Raw genomic sequence first — 25,128 nt, 5'->3', positions numbered from 1 at the left:
CTATGTGTTGCCAACTTGGACTTCCCAAGCGCTTAGTACAGTGCTCTGCACACAGTAAGCGCTCACTAAATACGATTGAATGAATGAATCTACAGACTGGAAATATTATTATTATTATTATCATTATTATCATTTCCTGTGCTTCAGACACCTCCATGCTGTGCCTCCATTCCTTCTTTCTGTCTGAATTAATTAGTGAGGTTAAATTGGCCTTGCAGCACTTATCATCTGACCTCTTCCTAAGTAAATAATAATAGTTGTGTTCAGCCCTTTACTGTGTCCCAAGCACTATGCCGGAGCACTGGGGTAGATACAGCGAGGGCTTGGGAGTCAGAGGACGTGGGTTCTAATCCCAGCTACACCACTTGTCTGCTGTGTGACTTTAATAACAATAATAATAATAATAATAATGGCATTTATTATTATTATTATTATTATTATTATTATTATTATTATTATAGTCACACAGAAGACAAGGGCAAGTCACTCCTTCCTCTCCTCCTCCTCCCCTTCCCCATCCCCCCACCTTACCTCCTTCCCCTCCCCACAGCATCTGTATATAATGTATATATGTTTGTACGTATTTGTTACTCTATTTTATTTGTACATATTTATTCTATTGATTTTATTTTGTTAAGTTTTGTTTTGTTGTCTGTCTCCCCCTTCTAGACTGTGAGCCCGCTGTTGGGTTTGGGACCGTCTCTATATGTTGCCAACTTGTACTTCCCAAGTGCTTAGTACAGTGCTCTGCACACAGTAAGCGCTCAATAAGTACGATTGAATAAATGAATGAATGAATGAACTTATCATCTCTGGGCCTCTATTAACTCATCTCCAAAATAGAGATTAAGACTGTGAGCCCCACGTGGGACATCCTGATTACCCTGCATCTACCCCAGTGCTTAGAACAGTGCTTGCCACATAGTAAGCGCTTAACAAATGCCATTATTATTATTATTACTATTATACAAGGTAGTTCAGACAGTCCCTGTCCCACCTGGGGCTCACAGTCTAAGGAGGAGGGAGAGCAGGCATTGAATTTCCATTTTACGGATGAGGAAACTGAGGCACAGAGCGGTTAAGTGATTTATCCCAGGTCACACAGGAGGCAAGTGACAGCTAGGATCAGGCCCTGAGTCCTTTGACTCGCAGACTTGTACTCTTTCCACTAGGCCACACTGCTTCTCGGTACAATATAATTAGGTCAAAAGTAGTTTGTGTTCTGCGAGGGTCTTACCCCGTAAAGGGAAGAGCGCACAGGTATTGAAGCCTTATTTGACAGGTACAAAAACTGAAGCCCAGAAGTTAAGTGACTTATCCAGGGTCACACTGATAGAGCTGGGAGTCTCATAACCCCCCAGTCCCCTGCTTTTTTCCAGGCTGCTCAGTCAGTAAATGTCCTTCCGCTGGACTACCTGTTACCTCTGTTATTTCTTTGGGCTGTTCTATAAACCCAGCTAAGCATGTTTCCGTTAAGAAACTAAAGTTATTTTCTAGTATAGTCCATTTGCCATTTTGTTAATGCTTCTCCCATTTCTCCGAGCGCACAGATAAATTCTCCTGGTTCTTCCTCCTGGCACTGCAGAAATCTGTCCCCTCTTCTCCATCCTTCACATCCCAAGATTTGCCATCGTTTTTGGAAAGGCTTCTGAAAAGAATTAAGCTGATTGTTGCTCCTCACCAGCACCTAAAACTTAGTAAAAGCATCTTGGGGATCTTTTGGCCTCAGCCACTCTGCACCCCTTTGCGTTCTTTTTCTGAACATATCGAATTTTCTGTTCCTTCTCTTCAGCTGCCTTTTCTTCTTTTAACCACAGTCTTTTTAGCTGAAATTTGGACCTAAATAAACCCACGCCACCTCAGAGTCGCCACGCAATCTAATACCCTTGAAATACCTACAGTTGTCCAGTAAGCCTAATTGCCATGGTAACCTGATCTAGGAATAATTAAAGACAGCAGGAAACATTAATATATTGGAATTCAAAAGGGTCACAGACTTGCTATCCATTATCGTAGTGTTTATGCCTCTTCCTCTTTCAATGAGAAAAGGGGAAAGTGACAGCAAATAGACTGGAAATCTTGATGTTAATTCCTTTTAAATTCCGTCAGTTTATTTCATGTGCAGGGCTCAGGAGTCCGTTCCTGTGAATATGCCTCGTAATTTTGATCTAGACACTTGCCAGTACATTTTTTATTAGTTTACCCCATTTCTGTGGTAAATAGAACCTGTCGAAGTATCTTGATTATAGAAGGTTCCAATGCTTGACGTTTTGAATTTGTATTTCTAAGCATGAAGGTTTGAAATGTAGTACATGGAAGAGAATGCTTTAAAGCCAACTCTGTTAAAGTGATAAAATTTAAAAAGACCGTGAGAAAAATCCCTTATTAGTAAAAGAGTCCACAGGTCGAGCGTGGTAGCTCAGAATAGCATTCTAGCCGAACGGCGCCTCAGGCTTCGTATGCAAAATCAGGCTCTTACTCTTTCTTCCCAATGATGAAAAGTGCAAAATAGACAAAAGCGGAATGGGATATTTTTTTTGGCAGCGGGCTGGCAGAATTGCATTTCACCTTGCTGTAGAGCTGTTGCTTGAGGTTTGCAGACCACATTTCTGGTGGTCAGATTTTATACCTCTGCTTCAGAGCATCTTCTAGACTGTAAGCTCATTGTGGGCAGGAAATGTGTCGGTTAGTTGTTGTACTGTACCCTCCCAAGTGCTCAGAACAGCACTACGCACGCATTAAGTGCCCAATAAATACGACTGAATGAATCTACTGCTTGAGGAGAAGGGGGCCCTGATGCCTTCTGTGTGTTTTTTTTTTAATGGTATTTGTTATTCATTCAGTTGTATTTATTGAGCGCTTACTGTTTGCCCTGCAGGCACTGTTCTAAGCGCTGGGGCAATTTCATGTTAATTAGATTGGACACAGTCCATGGCCCACATGGGGCTTACAGTCTTAATCTCCATTTTACAGATGAGGTGACTGAGGCATGGAGAAGTGAAGTGACTTGCCAAAGGTCAGACAGCAGATAAGTGGGTAGGACCTACAGCCTTCTTCCTCCCAGGACTGTGCTGTCTCCACTTGGCCAGGCTGCTTCTCTGTGCCATAAGGGACCTACCTGCAAGCGATAGGAAGAGCAGCAGGTGGAGTGCGACATCCTGGACAAGGAAGGGCGGGAAGGCATTCTCTGGGAGGCCAGAAGTTGCTGTGTCAAGCAGCTTGGGTTGGCATGCCATCCAACCTGGGAATTAGTTGTGCTGGATCTGTTAGACGTGTCCCAGTTGGCACTTTAGAAAGATACTCCCAGAAGCTGCATGCACATAGAGTGATGAGGGGATAGGTGATGGACTCAATCAACGGTACCCGAGCGCTTACCGGACGCAGAGCACGCCAAGAGCCCTCTGGAAGTCACTGTGACATTGGTCCCTCCGGGAGAGGGTGAGGGCTTGAGCCCTGGGCGTTGGTAGTAAGGATGGAGAAGAGGGGACAGATTTCTGAAATGCCCAGAGGAAGAACCAGGAGAATTTAGGTACAGACCGAATACGGGAGATGAGCGAAGGACACTGAGGTTGTGAGTTTCTGGGAGAGGGAGGATGGTGGTGTTTTCAAAGGCGGTGGCAAATTTTTGGATGTGAAGGATGGAGAAGAGGGGACAGATTTCTGAAGTGCCGAGAGGAAGAACCAGGAGAATTTAGGTACAGACCGAATACGGGAGGTGAGCGAAGGACACTGAGGTTGTGAGTTTCTGGGAGAGGGAGGATGGTGGTGTTCTCAAAAACGATGGCAAATTTTAGGATGTGCAAAAGGTTGAGAAGGGAAGATGAATTCGATTTTTGGGGGGAGCGTATAAGGTGCCTTTAGGAGGAGATGTCCTACAGTTTGGAGGAAACCTACAACAGGAAAGCAGGTGATGGATCAAGGAAGAACTGTCACTGGCCATAGTCACTCTCTTGCAGCACTATAATTTATTTATGCTGCCTTGCCAAATATTCTCTGCAACTTGGAAAGATATGTGGAAACCTGCATGCAGTTACGACACAGTGGCTACCCTACTGAGCTTAAATGCATCCCCACATACACCCACAGTAAAAAGAGTTCTTTATTGTCAAAAAAAGCCATTCCTCCCTGTGAGGTCCTATCTGTGTGTATGAATGTAAGTGGAAAGACTCATGTGGGATTGACAGGTTCCCCTGGAGGTTTTACAATTAAAGATAGATCCTTGATGCGCTGTGGGTTTGTCCCAGATTGGCCTCTCTCCGTTGGCTAGTCTGTCTCCTTTAATCCATTACATGGTTACCTAATGACAATCTTGTTCCCATTTTCTGTCCTCCAATCAATCAATCAATCATATTTATTGAGCACTTACTGTGTGCAGAGCACTGTACTAAGCGCTTGGGAAGTACAAGTTGGCAACATGTAGAGACATTCCCTACCCAACAGTGGGCTCACAGTCTAAAAGGGGGAGACAGAGAACAAAACCAAACATACTAACAAAATAAAATAAATAGATATGTACAAGCAAAATAAATAAATAAAGTAGTAAATATGTACAAACATATATACATATACGCAGGTGCTGTGGGGAAGGGAAGGAGGTAAGATGGGGGAGATGGATCCCCCCCCATCTCCCTCATGTGTTGCCCTGTATTTGGATTGGCACCTTTTATTCACCCCCCTCCTTCAGCCCCATAGCACTTACGTACATATCTGTTTATACATTTATTTTTTTATATGTATTATTTATATATATATTTTATTTTAATGACTGCCTCCCCATCCAGTCTGTAAGTTCCTTGTGGGCAGGAAACATGTATACCAATGCTGTTACAGTGTACTCTCCCAGTATAGTGCCCTGCAAAGAGCAGATACTCAGTAAATACGATTGATTGACGGAGGCCGTGCTGCGACGCGTCTTTAAAGCTCTTTTCTTGTCCATCCCGGGGTGGTATGTGCCACATTTTGGTTCTCGGTACAACAGCTGCTTGATTGTGCTGCCATTCTCCTCTTCTCCTTTCTGGTCCCATCCATTGGCTCTCCAGACCGTTGTCGTTGATCATCCTGACCCGCCATTGAATGTTGAATATGTTGCCAACTTGTACTTCCCAAGCACTTAGTACAGTGCCCTGCACACAGTAAGCGCTCAATAAATGCGATTGATTGATTGAATACGAGGGTGCCGCCCAGTTGGAGTAGGTGATTCCTCGCTGCCTTCTCCTGCCTACATTTAGTTTCAATTTTAGGTTTTGAGGCTCTATATACTACTGCATTTCTAATTTAGATTGTAAGCCCACCGGGGTAGAAATCTTGCTTACCTTAATGTAGTGTTAAGTTATTTCTGAAAAGGTCATTAATAGTAATTAAAATACGCTCTATATACTACTGCATTTCTAATTTAGATTGTAAGCCCACCGGAGTAGAAGTCTTGCTTACCTTAATGTAGAATGTTAAGTTATTTCTGAAAAGCTCATTAATAGTAATTAAAATACGCTGTATATACTACTGCATTTCTAATTTAGATTGTAAGCCCACCAGGGAAGAAGTCCTGCTTACCCTAATGTAGAGTGTTATTTCTGAAAAGCTCATTAATAGTCATTAAAATGTGCTGTATATACTGCTGCATTTCTAATTTAGATTGTAAGCCCACCAGAGTAGAAGTCTTGCTTACCATAATGTAGAGGGTTATTTCTGAAAAGCTCATTAATAGTAATTAAAATGCGCTCTATATACTACTGCATTTCTAATTTAGATTGTAAGCCCACTGGAGTAGAAGTCTTGCTTACCTTAATGGAGAGTGTTATTTCTGAAAAGCTCATTAATAATAGTGAAAATACGTTGTCAGTTCACTGCTCGGAGAGGAGTAAGTCATTCCCATTAGTTTCTGGGTTGGTTTTTATACAGTTGAAGGGGTAAAATCCAGTGAGACTGCTTCGAAAGGTGATATAGTTGTTATGTTATTTTTAAACATTTAAGTTTTAGCCCTCTGTATCCTGAAAACACTGTAATTTTGATTAGCCGTGCCCTACAGCTCCCTTACCCCTCTCAGGGTCGCATCTGGAGAGTTTCTAGTACTCTACTAGTCTCGGCTACGGGAGGGAGAGTCAAGTAGAGCCGACTTTTAGACTGTGAGCCCACTGCTGGGTAGGGACTGTATATGTTGCCAACTTGTACTTCCCAAGCGCTTAGTACAGTGCTCTGCACACAGTAAGCGCTCAAGAAATACGATTGATGATGATGAAGTAGAGGCATAGCCGTTCCATTTCTCGCTTGGGCAGTGGCTACCGAGTGGAAGGCAATCTGCTACAAGTCAAAACTCACCCATGCTGGGCGGCAGCGGCACGGGAGCGAGTTTCTGCGCGGAAGGCGGCAACGGAAAACCGCTTCCGTGTTTGGACCGAGAAAACTCTCCGGATACACCACCGGAACGATTGCAGGTGCAGAGCGGGGCTTTCTGGAAGAGACGTGTCCGCGGTGCCGCTGTGGGTCGGAGATGACTCGACAACAGGAGACAGTTCCCTTATAAAGGGCACAGGATATGAAGAACTAGGGAAAAAAATGGGGGAAGGAGGGGAGGAATTTGGGGTTATGATTTCTGGATGTCAGTGTTCTGAAACTAGATCAATCAATCAATCAGTCGTATTTATTGAGCGCTTACTGTGTGCAGAGCACTGTACTAAGCGCTTGGGAAGTACAAGTTGGCAACATACAGAGACAGTCCCTACCCAACAGTGGGCTCACAGTCTAGAAGTCTAGATGTGCATATAGCTATAATTCTTATTTGTTCTAACGGTTTTGACACCCGTCTACATGTTTTGTTTTGTTGGCCTTCTTGGCCTTTTGGCTAAGATCATCAATCGTATTTATTGAGCGCTTACTATGTGCAGAGCACTGTACTGAAGGGTAGTATCTGTTCTTTTCAGTTTAATATCTGATACGTCTTCGATTTGAAGATGCTGTGTTAAGCATGTTTTTGGAGAAAGGAGGTGGGTTGGGAGCTTGCTCCGTCCCCTCCACGCCTCGGCCTGATATTGCAGTAATTCCAGGCTTAGGTGCCTTTCCCCCGTGGGGGAATTGAATTTTTTCTTCTAGACCGTGAGCCCACTGTTGGGTAGGGGCCGTCTCTATATGTTGCCAACTTGTACTTCCCAAGCGCTTAGTACAGTGCTCTGCTCACAGTAAGCGCTCAATAAATATGATTGATTTTGTTGTCTGTCTCCCCCTTCTAGACTGTGAACCCGCTGTGGGGTAGGGACCGTCTCTATATGTTGCCGACTTGTACTTCCCAAGCGCTTAGTCCAAGTGCTCTGCACACAGTAAGCACTCAATAAATACGATTGAATGAGTGAATGAATGAATGAATTTTTTCAAAGGAAGGTTTGTCTGTTGAGGCGCAACGCATTTATTTCTGTTGGTACCACTGGCCCCATTGCCGCCTAGACTATTAGGAGACAGGCAGCGCGTACAAATCTCAGTATGTGGTTCTTTAGATCCTTAAACGAAAAGCCTCTAATTAGGCTGCTAAAACCGTGGTGCTTATTTTAAACCCAATCCTGAAACTTCAGTGCCCTTTATGTCTGCAAGAGAGCATATTTGCAAGGTGAAGGCAGGGGGAGACTCCGTCTAACTCCGATGAAGGCCGTGTTTTCTTCAGCGGCAAAAATCCCGTATCACATGGTCTTTAATCTCATTAATGCCCACCAGTGGCACGCAGGTTACAAAACAAGCTGAAACTGTTCCAGAAGGGGCAGGAATGGTCAAAAAAACATGTCAGATCATTCTCGGATGTTCCAATTTGGCCATTTTAGAAGTAATTGTGGGAGCAATTTACATAGCAGTTTTAGATGGTGCTTTTTATTTTTTCTGCCAGAGTACAGACATTTGTACTGGGACGTTTTTCTCCCCGGGCCAACCGCTTGAAAGGAAAGTGTCAGAGAGGTGTGTGGTTTAGTTATCATCTGTTCTTTGCGGGCAGAAACTCATGTGACGCCAGGGCGTGCCGCTCTGCGCACGTCATGTCATCACACACGTCTGATCTGCACGTCACAGCTGTGGATCCACCCGGGTTCACACCTCTCATAAACTCACTTCCTTTTGCCTGGCTGGGATTTATGTGTTGCCGACTTGTACTTCCCAAGCGCTTAGTACAGTGCTCTGCACACAGTAAGCGCTCAATAAATTCGATTGATTGATTGATTGACCAATCAATTGAACAAGTCTCTCTGACCCCTCAAGCCTGCCCCAACCCTCCTTCCCCAAATGCTTATCCCACCCATTGGCGTTAACCAGGTTCACCTTTTTTTTACCCTGGGCTGAGCTGGACTGACGTGTGGCTTTCTGCACTTTTAACTCCTACCTACTCCCACGACTGACAAAGTGGACAAAATCAGAGCACCACTGACCTAACAGTCGAAGAGGGGGTTGTTCGCACTTGAACGGAGAAACCGCCGGACCTACTGGGAAAACCACGGGCCTTGGAGTCTGAGGATCTGGGTTCTAATCCCAGATCTGCCAGTGGCCTTCTGAGCGACCATGGGCAAATCACTGAACTTCTCTGTGCCTCAGTTCTGTTCTCCCTCCGACTTAGACTGTGAGCCCCGTGCGGGACAGGGATTGTCCAACCTAATTAACTTGTATCTACCCCATGCTTAGAATAGTCTTTGACACACAGGAAGCGCTAAACAAATACCATTAAAAAAAAACAAAATGAAAAAAGCTGAGGCTTTTTAGTAAGATTTGGATACCAGGAATCTAACCACGGTCCTGGGAGAGATAGACACAGGAAAGTCTGTAGGGACTGTTACATAGGTGACTGCCATAGGGGGCTAGTCCTTTTAGCCATACGCACTTGTCTGGCCAGGAGCTCCCTGTCCTTGCTGTCATCTAAAATAAAAAGCATAATGTTTTGTTTTCCCTCCCCTTCCCTCCTTTTCCTTATTATGTTCCTCATTCTTTGGACTTCCTTCCCCGCTTTCCATCCTGCTCTCTTTTCCTTCATCCCCCCCCGCCCCCTTCTTCACTTTTTTCTTTCCCTCTCTGGCTAACCTCTGACCCCCAAGCAAATTCCACATTGGGAATTTCAGTGCATGGGTTTGAAGGGGCCACGTAAAGAGGTTTGCTTTCCTTCTTGTGTTGATTGCCTCTCTCCGATCACTTGTAGACTCACTTTACCTCTGGTTGGAGGAGATAAGAGCATCACTCCACGGTCATAATGGGGATTAATTAATGCTTAAAAAGTTCCTTGAAAGCAGTAGGCGCAGGAGGGGGAGCTGCCGCAGTTGATTGAGTACGGAGTCGCGAAGAAAATGTTAGCAAATGGTCCTTTATTGACAGGAGGCATACCACCACCTCTGGGCTGGTAGGGAGTAGTTGGTGTTAACGGCTGCACAGCCATCCTGCTCGGTGACTCCTGGAATTAAAACATTCACATGCAATTCCTTGGGAAAACGTGTTTCTTCCTAGAGACGCGAAGACGTTGGTCAAATCCTCAATGGAAGAGTGAGAAATGTCAAATTCCACTTCGGCTGTCTTCACTTTTCAGTGATATTAATCCGTAAATCAGTGGTATTTACTGAGTGCTCAGTGTTTGCAAAGCACTGCACTGAGCCCTTAGGAGAGTACATTGCAACAGAGTTGGTAGTCGTGTTCCCTGTCCACAATGATCTTGCAGTCTAGAGGGGGAGACAGGCATCAATGTAAATAAATAAATTGTGGATAATAGTGATGGCATTTGTTAAGCACTGTCTATGTGCGAAGCACTGTTCTAAGCGCTGGGGAGGATACAAGGTGATCAGGTTGTCCCACGGGGGGCTCACAGTCTTAATCCCCATTTTACAGATGAGGGAACTGAGGCACAGAGAAGTGAAGCGACTTGCCCAACGTCATACAGCTGACAAGAGGCAGAGCCGGAATTAGAACCCATGACCTCTGGCTCTTTCCACTGAGCCACAAAGTACATAAGTGTGTTGGGGCTGTGGGTGGGGTGAATACCAACTACCCAAAGAGTACAGATCCAAGTGGATAGAAGTAAACTAAGCATGAGCAGGGAACATATCTGCTTATTCTCTTGAATTATACTCTCTCAAGCACTTGGAAGAGTGCTCTGCACATAGAAAGTGCTCAGTAAATGACTGATTGGGAGGAAGTTGAGGAGATATCCAAAGAGACCCACTTTAAATATCAGTCATCTGGAAATGTTCACCAGTGGCATAGTTAGAAGAGTGTTGGGGCAACTTGTAGGATTGAGGGTAGAGAAGCAGCTTGGCTAGAATAGCCCACTGAGCTTGGGTCTGGGGGTCTTTGGACCTGCTTTTAATCTCAGTTCTACCATTTGCCTGTTCTGCAACCTGGAGTAAATCACTTAACTTCTCTCGGCCGCAGTTTCCTCCTCTGTTAAATGGGGATTAAATACCTGTTTTTCCTCCCCCTTAGGCTGCAAACCCCTTGTGGGATGGGGATGGTGTCTAATCATGATTGTATCTACTCCAGTATCGTTGTAAGCACTTAACGAATACCAGATTTATTATTTATTGCAGGCAGGATTCTTGGCTACCTGGGATATTTGGGCAGACTACCATCAGGAATTACCACAACTTCTTAGGGGTTGTGCTGCACGGCACATGAATAGAGAGGAAAAATTGGGCCCCCATGGAACCTTTCAGAGACACTCCCTCAGTTGCACTGTTGATTTGTCTGGTCCTTGGATTTAAGGCTGGAATATTGGAAACCGAAAACTCCCAAGAAGGTTAGCCATGGAGATCGCTGCCCAGAACAGGCATAGTTTTGAACAGAATTGCTAAGTGGAGCGTTGCCCTCTTGGTCTGAAATGGACTGGAGCAAACCTACCGTTCAGCTCAAGTCTACCGAGTTTGACTATCGGGAACGGGCTCGGGGCTAGAAACCACTATCAATCAGTCAGTCGTATTTATTGAGCGCTTACTGTGTGCAGAGCACTGTACTAAGTGCTTGAACCACTAGAACCATTCTTTCAACCCAGATCCTTTCTTCTAGGAAACTGACCGATCACCCCCTCTATGACTAATGTAGGGTCTGTCAGGATTTCACCTCAGAGCCCCGCTTCCTCCTTCCGATGTGGTTGCCCCGACAGTACAGTCTAGGCCAGTTGTATTTGAGGACACAATCCTGTGCAGACCCCAGGGTGCAGGCCCTTTTGGCACTTTATGTGCACCCCACCCACAGCACAGAGTTTATTTTACCGTCTGTCTCCTCCTCTAGACTGTAAGCTCCTCGTGGGCAGGGAACATGTCTTCCAACTCTGTTGTACTCTCCCAAGTATCCAGTATGTGGTGAGTGCTCAATAAACACCACCAGTTGAAGTTAGTCTGAAGTTATGATGATGGCATTTATTATTAAGCACTTACTATGTGCAGAGCACTGTTCTAAGCGCTGGGGAGGTTACAAGGTGATCAGGTTGTCCCACGGGGGGCTCCCAGTCTTCATCCCCATTTTACAGATGAGGCCACTGAGGCCCAGAGGAGTGAAGTGACTTGCCCAAAGGCACCCAGCTGACAGGTGGCGCAGCTGGGATTTGAACCCATGACCTCTGACTCCAAAGCCCAGGCTCTTTCCACTGAGCCACGCTACTTCTGCAGGTTAGGAATCATCATCATCAATCGTATTTATTGAGCGCTTACTGTGTGCAGAGCACTGTACTAAGCGAAGTACAAATTGGCAACATATAGAGACAGTCCCTACCCAACAGTGGGCTCACAGTCTAAAAGGAGTAGTTTTCTGATTCAGTTGTGCCCGCAACGTGACTGGCCTGGACCCTGGGGTCTGCACAGGATTGTGTCCTCAAATACAACTGGCCTAGACTGTATTGTCGGGGCAACCACATCGGAAGGAGGAAGCGCGGCTCTGAGGTAAAAGCCTGAGAGACCCTGAGTTAGTCACGGAGGGGGTGACGTGTCCGTTTCCTAGAAAAAGGATCTGGGTTAAAAGAATGGGTCTAGTGGTTTCTAGCCCCGAGTACGTCCCCGACAGTCAACTTGTGCTGAATGGTAGGTTTGCTCCAGGGAAGCTGAGACCAAGAGTGCAGTGCTCCACTTGGCAATTCTGTTCAAAACTCAGCCACACGACGAGGATAGGATCGCACCCCCAGTAACCTAACGTCATCATCGAACACGGAGGGCTGGGCTCCAAAGCGAGCATGTTACAGGCCCCAGAATGTTTCTTTTGTGCTTCAATCTTTAAACATCTCCCTTGAATAAATAAATTGCTAATTAAAATGTCGCCTGCCCTCCTGCAATATTGTCAATGATTTTCTAAAAATCTGCCGACACAGTCGGCGATGAGCCGTTTGGCGGCAGACTCCGGAGCCACTGGAATCTCAGGTTTCTCATTTAGAAGAGTTGAGAGATTTGTATACTCAGTACAGATATTTGTCCTGTTTTCGAGTCTTTCTTTTTTTTTTGCTTAAAATCAATGCTTCCGTAACTTTTCAGGATTCTTTTTCATTTCCAGTGCCACCGCTTAATAGATGGTCATAATGAAGGTAATAATGCTGTTTTTTTTTTAAAAAAGAGCCAAAACAGCTGGTAGACAGCGGTTATTAGCTATATAATAGTAACAGAAAAATGTTTTAATGCGAAAGCCTTAAATCAGAGCAGAAAATTAGGTGGTGGAATTGCGTGTTCTTTGAACTCCAGAGATTTTAAAATTACGTGTAAGTGCTTCTTAGGAAATGATGTATGTAATCATTAGAGTTGCAGAGCACCTGTAGTTAACAAGGTCTCACTGTGGGTCCCTAGCACTATTTTCAAGTTCCCACATATTCTTGATCCCTACGTGGAATGTGGGATAGTTGCTCTACGGTGTGATCTTCCCAGAGGGAAGTTGGGACATGTTTTATTGTGGGAGGGAGGATGATGTGGGTAAGGAAGATAGAGGAAGAGGCAACACCCACAGGGAAGCAGGCAACCCGAAGAGCAGCAGACTCGCTTGACCATTGTCCCGTCAGGAAATAGCCTACGTGGACGAGAAATGGCCCCACACTTAGGGGCACACACAAACACACAATGTCTAATGCACACAGACCCATTTGAAGTGGAGCTGAGCAGCAGCTGTTACGTTCAGTAGGTGCCACCGCTGCCTTCCTGGAGTTCTGGCTCCAACGGCCCGTCCAGTTGGCAGAGCTCCGCGGTTGGAAGAGGCAGCATCCGTGGCTCCTGGGGTCTTGGCCTGCTGCTGCTACGTCACAAAGTGGGCCGCAGCTGCCAATTTCTTAAGGGGTCACTGTATCCCGTGGCCTGAAAATGATTTATACCAAAACGAAAGTCCAGCCTTGTAAAAACAGTAAATTATAATAATAATAATGGTATTTATTAAGTGCTTACTAGGTGCAAAGGTGATCAGGTTGCCCCACAGGGGGCTCACAGTCTTAATCCCCATTTCCCAGTTGAGGTAACTGAGGCCCAGAGAAGTGAAGTGTCACACAGCTGACAATTGGCAGACCCAATTTGACCCCATGACCTCTGACTCCAAAGTCCGGGCTCTTTCCACTGAGCCACGCCTAAGTGCTTACTTTGTGCCAATCGCAGGGGTAGAGTTGAGGTTTTTAGATGGGACACAGTCCCTTTCCCTCATGTGACTCACAGCGTATCCTAGCGCCATTTTCAGATGAGGAAACCGAGGCCTGGAGAGGTTAAGGGATTTGCCGTGGGTCACCAAGCAATCGATTGGCAGAAGTGGGACCCAAACCCAGGTCTCTTGATGTCTAGTAATGGCCCCTCCTTCCCAGTCTGAGCCCCTTCCTTCCTCTCCCCCTCGTCCCCCTCTCCATCCCTCTCATCTTACCTTCTTTCTTTCCCCACAGCACCTTTATATATGTATATATGTTTGTACATATTTATTACTCTATTTATTTTACTTGTACATATCTATTCTATTTATTTTATTTTGTTAGTATGGTTTTGTTCTCTTTCTCCCCCTTTTAGACTGTGAGCCCACTGTTGGGTAGGGACTGGCTCTATATGTTGCCAACTTGTACTTCCCAAGTGCTTAGTACAGTGCTCTGCACACAGTAAGCGCTCAATAAATGCGATTGATTGATTGATTGATTCTCCCCTCCACTGATCTTTCGTGTTTCAGCGTTTCAGTATCCCAGGCCTGTTACCGGTAGTGCATGTGATGTCCCCTGTTCATTCATTCAATCGTATTTATGGAGCGCTTACTGTGTGCAGAGCACTGGACTAAGCGCTTATTGGCTGATCTCTGAAATATCACCAAATTGTTTCAGACCCGGAACTTGCCACCTCCAGCCGCCGTGCCCAGTGCTGCACGGTCACTGGCTTCCCAGGATTTTTGCTGCTTCCGTAGTTGGCGCCAACCCCCACCACCATCATGGCCCCAAGCAGGACGTTTGCTAGACCGGACAGGCTGCTGTGAGATCGGGATACCTTACTTGCCAGTTCATCATTCATTCAATCGTATTTATTGAGCGCTTACTGTGTGCAGAGCACTGGACTAAGCGCTTGGGAAGTACAAATCGGCCTCATATAGAGACGGCCCCTACCCAACAACGAGCTCAGTCTAGAAGGGGGAGACAGACAACAGAACAAGTAGGTGTCCATGCCATCAGAAGAAATAGAATTATAGCTATAGTCACATCATTAATAAAATAAATAGAACAGTAAATATGTACAAATATACACAAGGGCTGTGGGGAGGGGAAGGGATAGGGCAGAGTTGTAGTAATAATAATAATAATAATAGCATTTGTTAAGTGCTCTTACTATGGAGGTTACAAGATGATCAGGTTGTCCCACGGGGGGCTCACAGTCTTAAACCCCATTTTCCAGATGAGGTAACTGAGGCACGGAGAAGTGAAGTGACTTGGCCAAAGTCACACAGCTGGCAATTGGCGGAGCCGGGATTTGAACCCATGACCTCTGACTCCAAAGCCCATGTTCTTTCCGCTGAGCTCCGCTGCTTCCCTAAGAAATCAAGGAGAGTAAGGTAGGAGGGGGAGAGCTGATTGAGTGCTTTGAAGCCAATAGTAAGGACCACCTCTTTGATGCCTAGGTGGATAATAATAATAATGTTGGTATTTGTTAAGCGCTTACTATGTCAGTCAATCAGTGGTATTTAGTGAGGAGAGCTTGCTGTGAGCAGAGCACTCGATTAAGCACTTGGGAAATCAATCAATCAATCAATCGTATTTATTGAGCGCTTACTGTGTGCAGAGCACTGTACTAAGCGCTTGGGAAGTACAATACAACAGAGTTGGTAGATACGATCCCCACCCACAAGGAACTTAAGTGTCTGCAGGGCTTGTCATTCATTCATTCAGTCGTATTTATTGAGCGCTTACTGTGTGCTGAGCTGTTGGGAAGTACAATCAGCAACAGATAGAGATGGTCCCTACCCAACAATGGGCTCACAGTCGTTTGTTCATTGATTCATTGTCATATTTATTGAGCGCTTACTGTGTGCAGAGCTGTTGGGAGGTACAATCGGCAACAGATAGAGATGGTCCCTACCCAGCAACGGGCTCACAGTCGTTCGTTCATTCGTTCAATCGTATTTATTGAGCGCTTACTGTGTGCAGAGCACTGGACTAAGTGCTTGGGAAGTCCAAGTTGGCAACATCTCGAGACGGTCCCTACCCAACAGCGGGCTCACAGTCTAGAAGGGGGAGAGAGACAAGAAGACAGAACATATTAACAAAATAAAATAAATAGAATAATATGTACAAATAAAATAGAGTAATAAATCCGTACAAACATATATACAGGTGATGTGGGGAGGGGAAGGAGGTAAGGTGTGGGGGGGGGGAGGGGTAAGGGGGGAGAGGAAGGGGGGATTCTTTCATCCATCCATTCATTCATTCAATCGTATTTATTGAGCGCTTACTGTGTGCAGAGCACTGTACTAAGCGCTTAGAAAGTATAGGTTGGCAACATAGAGACAGTCCCTACCGAACAGCGGGCTCGCAGTCTAGAAGGGGGAGACAGACAACAAAACAAAACGTATTAACAAAATAAAATAAATAGAATAAATATGTACGAGTAAAATAGAGTAATAAATATGTACAAACATACATACATATATACAGGTGCTGTGGGGAGGGGAAGGAGGTAAGGCGGATGGGGAGGGGGAATTAATACGTAGACTGTGGGGCCTGTCGCGGTACCTGTGTCAACTGATAGCATACCTTTCCCGAGGTCACTGTAACCCTTGACATTAGTTATCTTTCACACACACACAAGCGTGCCAATGTGTAATTTTTTCATTTTATTCCATTTCCCAGAGGGGAAGCTGAAGTAGAAATAGACAAATCGGGGCCAAAAGTCAGGGGCCCAGTCTACCGAGGGCCCCATGACGGTTCATTCTTTGGGAAAGAGGGCAAGCCAGACTATGGCTGAGGAGTCTGGGGAAGTTTCAGATTTTTCTGGAGTCATCTCCAGGACCAGAAACATCTCTTTTCAAGTGCACAGCCTTTGAAGGGTGTTATCCTGAAAGATGCAAAGAGCGACATCCGGCTGAGCTAAGCTTAGCACTCGGATGTGCGAGGGGCATAAAAACGTTCCCGGATGGTTTGAAATGACAGTTAAGAAAAATCCGTCCCGTCCACCTGGGGATTGATGGAGAAATTTCCAGGTTATTCCAGTTTGCCAAAGCCGCCCGTGGACTAGCCGGTGAACCAGGTGTCCTCGGTGGCTGGTCCGTCTCGTTGCCGACTCCTTGCCCGCGTCCTTCCTCCGGCCTGGAACTCCTTCCCTCTCCATGTATGACCGACCACCACTCTCCCCATCTTCAAAGCCATATGGAAATCACAATTCCTTCAAGATGCCTCTTTCCTCTTACTCCCTTTCCCTTCTGCATCACCTATGCACTTGGAGCTGGGCCTGTATACTTACATATATATCTCTAATTTTTTAATATTAATGTCTGTCTCCCCCCCACCCCCACCCCCAGACTGTAAGCATCTGTTGGGCAGGGGATGTATTTACCAACTCAGTTGTAGTGTGCTCTCCCATGCGCTTAGTACAGTACCGTGCACACAGTAAGTGCTCACATTTCACTGATTGATTTCTAAGCTATTCTTCATCATCCTGTATGTGGTGGGAAGCATCTTCCTGATTCTTTAGTGTCAACTTCAGCATTCGCAACTCTGAACAGAGCCGTCACGAATTGTGCCCCGGGGCCCGGTCCCTGCTTCCACGTCCCTCTTTTCCACTCAGGTACTTTTCTAAACTGGCAACTTTCGGGTTCCCCGTTGGGAGAAAGTGCCTCAAACTCAAGCTGCATCTTCAGCCGGGACTCTCCACCCATTCCTTCATGGTTGTGCCCAGCCCATCCCGTGATAGCCAGGGTTTCTATCAGAAAGAGCCCCCGGAGAAGGGGATGGCAACTTCTGGCTCCTGAGCCACGGTCGACCCTTTGTAGCAGCGGATGTGACTCGCAGAATGGTCCCACCCTACGGACCAGCCCGGGAATGGGCCGGAGAGGAGAGGGCGGGTTGAGGGGCTTGCCCAAGCTCTTGGGCCGATGGGATGGACTAGTCCATTTTTTGTCCATTTTTTTGATAGTAGCAGCCTCTGAAATGGGGAAAGGGAATATTATTTGCTTGGTTGGTCTGAGAAGACTAACTTTTTAAAAGGTTCATTTTGCTCCGAAATGTGTATTTTATTAGACTTCCCAAAGCAATCTCCCAGACTAACAATATTTCAGAAAAAATAGCGATTAACTGAGGACAGTAAGCACGCTTTATGCCCACATGGCCAAACAAATGTAATCAAATCGGCTGCTGATACCGATGGGCGGAAAAGGATCATTTTTATTGGTGATGCAAGATCTTATTCTACTTATTTTATTTTGTTAATATGCTTTGTTTTGTTCTCTGTCTCCCCCGTCTAGACTGTGAGCCCACTGTTGGGTAGGGACCGTCTCTATATGTTGCCAACTTGTACTTCCCAAGCGCTTAGTACAGTGCTGTGCACACAGTAAGCGCTCAATAAATACGATTGAATGAATTAATGAATGAAAGATCCAGTATTTTCTTTATTATTATTTTGAATATTTTGTTCCCAAAAGCTGTAGTTTTCTTCCCTGGTGCTATGTTGAAAAGCAGTTAAGTTCTCTGGTTATATTCTTGTAATCCTTCTGCTTAAGGGGGCATCAACATTAATGAGAAATACCAGTATTAATTACAATATTACCATTCTTTTAGTGGGAATGTAGATGTATTTGACAGGGCGAAACAGGCACATTCAAATGCAAGGATGTGTTATAATCCAGCCCGGGTCAGATGCCCGAATACAGTATGTGGAACCTCTCAGTGCCTTGACACTTGGTTGAGTGGTAAACTCTTTCGGGAGGGAATGGGATTAAAGGAACCTGATTTGGAGCGAGGTTGGGGTCTCCGTGTTCTCTATGCGACACCTCACGGGGAGCGGTTACAGGTACATAACAAATGCCATAATTACTACCATTATGAATGAGAAAACACCTTGAACATCCGCCTCCCGTGCCCTCCGCGCTCCGCAAACTGGCCGCGGCTCCCCCACGGGGCATGTTGGGAGTGGTAGTTCGGTAGGCGGAACTGAATGCTCAGTAGTACGGTATATGTTCCCAGCTTGTACTTCCCAAGCGCTTAGTACAATGCTTTGCACACAGTAAGCGCTCAATAAATACGAATGAATGAATGTGTGCATCTGGGAAAGGAAGCAAGCTGTAACTGAAGAACACCCTTCAGCCCTTCTAGTTTGCATCCTTTCAGGCTCCACCTAAAAAACTAATAGTGCTAACAAGAGGCCCATATCTATTTTCTAACTGCAGAAGCAAGGCTGGGACTCGTATTTCAGCTGTTTGTGTTGGAAAAAGGAAAGGTCTCTCAGGATAGTCCGGTACCAGCACGTGCTTGAATCTACGGAGCAGTCGTGGAACGGGCCTTCATCGGGCCAGCCTGAATCTGTAAAGGGGTAAGCCCTATCCTTGGGGCTTCCAAAGTCGGCGGCAGTTGAGCTATACGGCTGGACCCCTCCGAACCCCCTCCAAGGACCCAGGTGTCTCCGCGTTGGCTGGATTTTCATAGTTCATCTCAAACCGCTACCCTCCGAAACCTTTGTCCTCTTAGGCTGCTGCCGCCGTAGGTTGGTAGGGGATGGGTGGAGATGGCTTCATGAGTGGGCCTCTGTCAATCATTCAGATTCCCAGGCCAGTCAGGAAACAACAGTCCCGGAAAGCTCAAGCCCGGATGGCATTTTCCACGCCCAGCACAGCGAATCGCCAAACTGCTGCCCATCAACGGCCTGTTGCTTCTTACGCTAGAAGTGAGATCGCAAACTGAGCATCTTGAGGAAGCCAGTGGATTTCTTAAATGGATTAATGTTGAGCCAGGCAAGTATTGCCACAGGCTTAAAAGCTGAAGAGTGACTTGTTAAATCATTCAGTCCACCTCCCCTATCACTCGATCAATGGTATTTATTGAGTGCTTACTGTACTGAGTGCCAGGGAGAGTAGAACACAACAGAGTTGGTAGACACGTTCCCTGCCGACAACCAGTGTGCAATCAGTGTGAAATCCCCACTAAGTCCCTACATCACCAGCTCTACAAACCCATCAGTCCTTTGTAGCCCATATGTATTCATGGACAGCGATCCTCGGTGCATGTTTATAGATGTGACTCAGTTATTCAATCACTTATTGCTTTGGATTATCCTAATGTGGATATTTTGAAAGTCTTTCCCCCCCCCTTAGAATGCAAGTTCCTTTTTAGGCAGGGGCACATCACTTCTTTGTGGTGGGTTGTTTTTTTTTTTAACCAAGTGCTTAGCGTAGTGCTTCATCCTCTGTCAGCCACTGATGATCAGTTGATCAGTCAGTGGTATTGAGTATTAGTGGTGCAGACTATTGTACTAAGGGCTTGGGAAAGTAAAACATTGTACTGATTTTCTTGTATACTAATAATGATGATAGCTGTGGTATTTAAGTGCTTACTTTGTGTCAACCACTATACTTTGTTGGGGGTAGATACAAGATCAACAGGTTCAACATGGGGCTCACAGTCCAAGTCCAAGCAGGCGGGAGAGCAGACATCGAATTCCCATTTTGTAATTGCAGGAACTGTGGCACGTTGAAGTTAGGTGATTTGCCTGAGGTCACACAGCAGACAACGGGTGGATTAGACCCCAGGTCCTAAGAATCCCAGGCCCATGCTGTTTTCATTAGGCCACACTGCCTTGCTTAGTAATTTGTTACTAATTTTGTTATTAGTATTATGGCTGCAGTACAATAGAATTGGCAGGCATAATTTTCCCCTGTTTGCCGTGCACTGTGCTATTCACATCCCGTTCTGTCTCACTGATGTCAACCCCTCGGCCCCCCCAAAGGAAGCCACTGCGAGACTCAACGGGAAACGCCTCTGAGCATCATGCGGCTATTCTTACTTTGTACCGTGTGGGATTACCACGGGAGGCCGGAATTGTCCGGAAGAACTGCAAACCCTTGCAGTTGAGATAAAGTTTAGAGTATCTTGCATGGTAACTGTAGTTAAGCCGTGTTCATCGGGATCTGATATTTTTAAATAACAGAGCATGCAACTCCGTTTTCAGTGCTACAGAAAGAGGTCATGATATCGAGCTCCTCAGTCCAGAAACCCCAAGTGAAAGGGGTTCTATTCCCCCTTAACCCTCTCTTTTTTGTTGGTTTGTTTTTTTCTTGTTCCCTATCAGTGCATCTTGCCAAGATGGTGAATTGAAAATGAAATCGACGCTTCAGCCCGATGACCCTGTGTTTGATGAAGCTCGCTCCCTTTGTGTTCCGTAGAGACTGTGAAGAGCCCCGGCGTCACTGCCGCAGTAGGTAAGACGGGAACAGTGACTGAGCTGAAATCTCGCTGCTCAGTACAGGGTGGATGTAGGAAAGGCGATAAGTAATCAGTGGCGGGATTTTTGCCCCGTGGCTGCCAAGGTCATAAGCTCAGCCTAGCAGCAAGCCCTGAATTCTGGCATCAAGGTGAGAGAGACGTAGCATTGTTACTGTTGGAAATGTGCTCGGAAGGCGTTCAGTTTTTATGTTGGGTTGTGCTGAAACTGGCTGTAGTCTGAGAGCTAAGACCCACTCCAGCAGATTCGGATCAGTTACTGGGATTGTCACCCTTTGATGGCAGATGACTAGTACCCGTAAATGGCAGCCAACCAAGTCGGACACCAAGAAGACCGTCCCCACGTTCCAGAAGATCCCCAAACTCCAGCCCAGTAGGAAATGGGCAGAGATTGGGGTGGGTGATTGGATCGGCATATCTGGTCCAGTTCTTGTACGTTAGAAAGTGTCGCCGGCCGTCTTATTAATCTTTGCATTATATTAATCTTGTGATCATCGTGCCGAGTACCAAGTCTAGCTTATGAGGCGGCCACCGGTGGATAACCAGATGTGGCGGAAGCGTTATTATTCCGTCATTGTGCACTTCATAAAATGTGCCAGCTGAAACAAGTGCTTCCAAGTAAATCAGAGCCTTCAGCTTGGTGGTGCTGGTATTGTCGTGGCTCTTCTTTGTCCCAAAGGATTCAGTCAGTAGGTATTTAATGAGTGCTTACTGTGTGCAGAGCACTGTACTGAGCGCTTGGGAGAGTACGAAGAGTTGGTAGGCATGTACCCAGTTTAGGAGGAGCAGACAGTCTAGAAGGGGAGCTTATGGTCTAGAGTCCTGCCTGGAAGTGAGTTACTGTCCTTTCTCTTGAATGGACTCTTTTTCTTTATTCTCTTTTTTTTCTTCCCCAAGTTAATGTACAATATGGTCGCCCACATAGCTCTTCGTCTTCCTTTTGACAATTCCCAAACAAGGAAAGGTGGCAGTCTTTGAATCATTCTTTTATTGGTGAATGCAAGGGTAATGTATCATGATTTACCCTTAAGTATGGCATTTTCTCCATGGTGGCGGTGTTATTTTGGTCTTGTTCAAATACGATGCAATATGCTACACCAGTTTGCTATATTGCCATCCGGGACTTATTCTCAGAATAAGAGAAGTTTAATGAGAGCTACAATTTTCCTATAGCATGTCCTGGACTCCCCGATTACTTGTGACCCAAAAGGATTTTTACTGATTTTTTCCCCCCCTTTTGTTTTGTAGGGAATCACCAGGAAATAGTTAAAAATGGGATAAGGCCAACTGGAACTTTCTCCATCTTTTGAATCTCACTTAAGAGGATTAATGAGCCGGAGATGGAAGCTTTTGTTGTAGGAACAGAGTAAGTCTTACAGCCTTTTAGCAACTATTTGTTGATGTAGTAGAAATTGCGTTTCACTAGCAGGGTAATTCATCAGACTCAGGCACCAGGACCATTGAACATAGGAAAATCAATTTTGCAGAAGACGCTTAGCTTACCAGAAATCTTATGCTTCAAAGCAGCTGGTTTTGTTTTGATGCCTTCGAATAAAAAAGACGACCAAGAATGGCAGTTTTAAACACAGAAGTTTTATAATCCTTGTGCTGTGTAAAGTTTTATCAACCAAAGCTATTTGACAGAGCTGCTTGGATTTCATAAACATTTCTGGAAGAAGGAACTAATCATTTCTGTTTTAAAATAGGTACCTGAAACTTTGAGTATTGAAATACACAAGTAAGGAAGAGTTTGCTTTTTTTTTTCTTTTTTGCACTGTTAAGTCTTGCAATTCATATGGCACCTTGGAAGTCCAGAGGACTTGGAGGGTATAAATTATTCTCTAGCAGAATGCATTTTCCTACCCAAAATAAGACTTTTTAAAACAGCCGTAACAGACCTAGTATTCAGACGAGGAAATGCTGATTACCTTGTACTCCAATTCAACACAAAACATCCTTCAACGACAAAGGCTACGTTTCTATTAGAAAAGATGGCTGGAAAACATTTTGGTTGTTGGTAGGTGAGGCCTATTTCAATTTTACTCTCCTACACTGAGAGTATTTCATATTCACTAATAATTTGTCACAATACATCTGTGAAATGCATGCCTGTTACTGTTGAGGGATTACGGGGGGCAGCGAGGGGAATGGGTTTAGAGGCTCTCGAGTTTAACAGAGGGCCAGAAAGTTGTTGTGATTGAAGATGGACAGTGAGATTAAAACTTTCTAGGGTTAAGAGCCTGCAGTCATACCTGCCCTTTCTGTAGCTAGTCTAATGGGATTAATAACTGTGGTATTGAGCCCTTCCTACGTGCCTGTACTAAACTCTAAGGTAGATAGAGGTAGATAGAGTGTGTGATAATCCCCGTCACCCAGAGGAAGGTGAGCAGGTGTTTAATACCCACTTTAAATGTGAGGAAACTGAGTCACGGAGCAATTACGTGACTTGCCCAAGGTTCCCAGCTCCTGTGACTCCCGGGATGATGCTGTTTCTGCTCGGTCACGCTACTCTTGACAAAAGTCCAAAGCTGTGGTCTCCAGTAGATTCATTAAGGATTTCTGTGCAACTTGTGGAAATTTTGCTGGCTCTTTACCTTCCTATATCTGATATCTTCCATTCCCAAACGGCTGCATCAAGGCACACAGGTGGGAATGGCCCCCTAACTCCGCTTTGATCAGAATATTCCTTTACCGTTTTCTTTCACTCATTCATTCAATCGTATTTATTGAGCGCTTACTGTGTGCAGAACACTGTACTAAGCGCTTGGGAAGTACAAGTCGGCAACATCTAGAGACAGTCCCTACCCAACAGTGGGCTCACAGTCAAGAAAGCATCTGAAATTTCACTTGTACATATTTATTCTATTTATTTTATTTTGTTAAATAAATAACAAATCTCGCCTGTCCGATGCTTACCCACCCAATTAAACACTTTACCTCTCTTGATGTTCTCCCTTTCTGTATTTGTTTCCAGGGCCACCACTATTCCTGAAACCCTCCTACAAAGATCTTTCTCTTCAGCCGTTGGAAATTGTGCGGCCCCCGAACCTAAGGCACGTGACTAAGAGGTAAGGAAAAGATCCTGGCATGGAACAGTGCTTCCAGCCCTTCTCCTCATGTCCGATTAATCTCTCTGTGTCGTCAGGGTGACAGACTTCTCATTTCTCCTCTTGAAAAGGTCATGAAAGAAAAGCTCCTCAAATTAAAAAAAATTCTGAACAATCATCTGAAATTTGGCCAAGTTGATTCTGTTTGTTTTTCTTTTCAACTTGGCCACAAATTTTCCCTCAAATGAAGGAAAATAGCTTTATAGTGTGATTTCCATTTGGACCTAACATCATTTCCAGCGATCGCAACTCAGAATGCAATTTCCGCGTCACATCGGAAGGATTGAGAGGTATTTAGTTTTTTATTGGAAGCATAACAAAATTTTGTCGTTTCGCCGTATGATAAGCATTTTGTAAAAGAAATTCTCATTTCCTTTCACCCATTAACTCAACTTATAACCTGCCTGTCCAGGAGTGCCGTTAGGGGTTGATATGAACTTGGAATATCAACAGGTGAAATGACACGCGAATTTGTGAAGCGTTCCATATTTTCCTATTTATTTTGTTAATGATGTGCATTTAGCTTTAATTCTATTTGTTTTGATGACTTGACACCTGTCTACGTGTTTTGTTTTGTTGTCTGTCTCCCCTTTCTAGACTGTGAACCCCTTGTTGGGTAGGGACCGTCTCTATATGTTGCCAACTTGTACTTCCCAAGCGCTTAGTACAGTGCTCTGCACACAGTAAGCGCTCGATAAATACGATTGACTGAATGAATGAATGAATCTCTGCAGCAGTGAGCACTCCCTTATCAAGTGAGATTGGGAACCGAGGGAAGACAGCTCTCCTGCTGAGAGCTTCCTAATGATTCCTCCTTGGAGTGATCAATTTCAATGCTTTTGTATAGTTTTTCTTATAGTTGGGGGGGCTGTGGGGAGGGGAGATGGAAATATATTCCTGAGAACCGAATGAATTACAAAGTAAGTGAGGCTGAAGCCTGTTTTGTAATTAGGATGTGTGTGTTACTCTGGAAGTCTTGATAAATTTATAGATTCAGGGGCAAAAAATTTCCTGAACCTGAAAAGAGGCAGTGATGGCATATGAAACATTAGCAGCGCTGCACAGGGAACAGGCAGAAAATGAAGATCGATGGTTATTTTCCTCAAACTCCTTAGAAATTCACCTCTCCTGGGGAAGTAGCCATATATTTTAGGAGATTGTACAATATTTATCCTTGAC

General features: G+C 45.1%; 1 long non-coding RNA gene and 1 other non-coding gene across 2 annotated transcripts in view; both read left to right on the top strand.

Moving 5' to 3' along the window:
- Positions 1–23,905, top strand: part of LOC119930049 — a 125,310-nt gene extending 101,405 nt beyond the window's left edge. The window contains exons 4-6 of the long non-coding RNA XR_005451620.1: positions 20,691–20,820; positions 22,091–22,208; positions 23,817–23,905. This is a non-coding gene — a long non-coding RNA (uncharacterized LOC119930049). The remainder of the gene's footprint in view (positions 1–20,690; positions 20,821–22,090; positions 22,209–23,816) is intronic.
- Positions 6,868–7,055, top strand: LOC119930146. The gene has a single exon (XR_005451636.1). It is a non-coding gene; the product is annotated as a U2 spliceosomal RNA (small nuclear RNA).
- Positions 23,906–25,128: the final 1,223 nt, after the last annotated feature.

The sequence above is a fragment of the Tachyglossus aculeatus genome, chromosome 6 (genome assembly GCF_015852505.1).
Source record: "Tachyglossus aculeatus isolate mTacAcu1 chromosome 6, mTacAcu1.pri, whole genome shotgun sequence".
NCBI lineage: Eukaryota > Metazoa > Chordata > Mammalia > Monotremata > Tachyglossidae > Tachyglossus > Tachyglossus aculeatus.
This window is presented reverse-complemented; position numbering and strand designations above follow the sequence as displayed.